We start from the raw sequence: 1,794 nt of genomic DNA, 5'->3' as shown, positions 1-1,794 counted from the left end.
CAAAAGATATAATGTCTGGGGGTCTTAAAGGCTTGAAGTTTAACAAGCAGTTGTCTATCAGGGAAGCAAATAAGCACACATGGAAGAAGAACACCAGCCTGTGGAATCATGAGGTGTCCACGGGATTGGGTATCAAGTGTCAAAAGATCCAAAGCAAACAATTATATCGATGTGAAAGAGGGGTTGGAGTGGAGCCCAAAAGCCCATCTGTAGACAACTGGACATCCCCCCCACAGAAGAGTTACAAGGGATGATTCAACCAGTGGGCAGTATAGCACCAATGAAACAGATATCATTCCTCTAGTTCCTGAATGCTTCCTCCCCCCCCACTACCATGACCCAGTTCTACCTTACAAATCTGGTGAGATAGTTAAAGTTTATGGTGCTAGCCTGGCCGATAAACACGTGAGATTAATTGAAGGGCAGAAGGATTTCAGTCACATTAACTTAGAACTCGTCTCCTTGGAAAGAAAAAGAGGAGGCTTCCTGTAGACAAATGGTGGGGAAATAGCCCATAAGGCAGGGGAAATGCTTATAGCCAGCTTCATTTTCAAGGCTCTGGCATTCTGCGCAGTTTTCAAGGCTCGAGACACGTTTTCTGGAGTCAGTTTTACATAAATCTCATTGTTTTCTGCTGACGTGCCTTCCGTTTGAAATTCATTGAGAAAGTTCTTTAGTGAAGTTATTCAGACAGGCTGTCCATGATCTTAGCCCGAAACTTCATGGCTGTATTCTTCTTTCTTGTCTTTTTATTGACCTTTTGCTTTCTTTGTGAATGCTGTTCTTCTGTTGCACCTGCTGTGATGTATCGAGCCGCAGGATGGACCCACAGATCACAAAAGGACAAACAGAAAGCAGTTTATTTGGAAAGGAAAGAATAGCACTTGACGCAACAGGAAGGGGCTCAAGTGAGTTGTTGCTGAATGAACTGTGTCTTGGGGTTTTTGTCAGGTGTGGGATACTTGGCCTCTCTGCATCTCTGGGTTATGAATGGACCAATCTCATGGCTGGTCCTACGTCTCAGATCCAATCATAAACCCTGGCATGCTCTCCCCCTTGGCTTGGTCTTCCTGGGCAGGGACAAGGAGATACGCATGCAAAAGTCAGCAAAAGGTTCATCAACCTTAGAGTTTAGACTTAGCCTACGGGTCTTATGCCTGCAGGTTTAAGATTAGATTGCCCTGTTGAGATTACCCTTCCAGATATCCTGCCATTCCCCATGCTTCCACGGGCGATTTCCCTCCCTCTGCCTGCAGGTTCTCTATCTCCTATCACTCCCACAACTCTTCAAGTCTTCTTGTCATTTGTGTTTAATGTTTAATGCAACAAATCTCGAAATTCAGGTGGGATATCCTCACGGTCCTATTTTGCCTCTGGTAGACTTGTTTTCGTTTTCTCCAGCTTCCAACTGAATTTACGTATGATCAATTCGTGGTCGGTTCCACAGTCAGCCCCTGGCCTAGTTTTAGCTGCTGAGATTGAGCTTCCCCATGGCCTCTTCCTACAGATGCACTCGACTGCATTTCTGTGCATTCCATCTGGAGCACCCCGTGTGTGCAGTTCCCATTTGTGTTGTTGAAAACAGTATTTGCTACAAACAAGTCATTGGTCTTGCAAAATTCAATTTACTTAAAACTAATATATACTAAGCCCCCAGGGTAATCTTGTGTCCTTTGGGAAATTCTAGCAAGATTATCCCTTTAGAGGTTTGTGAGGGAGGAAATGCAGGGGAGGGAGAGGAAAAAGGAGCTGATACCAAGGGATAATGGTGACGGCAACAAATGTACAAATGGA

The sequence above is a fragment of the Echinops telfairi genome, unplaced genomic scaffold (genome assembly GCF_000313985.2).
Source record: "Echinops telfairi isolate 266 unplaced genomic scaffold, ASM31398v2 ScPeMD7_7467;HRSCAF=8505_1, whole genome shotgun sequence".
NCBI classification, from domain to species: Eukaryota; Metazoa; Chordata; class Mammalia; order Afrosoricida; family Tenrecidae; genus Echinops; species Echinops telfairi.
Note: the sequence above shows the minus strand (reverse complement) of the source record.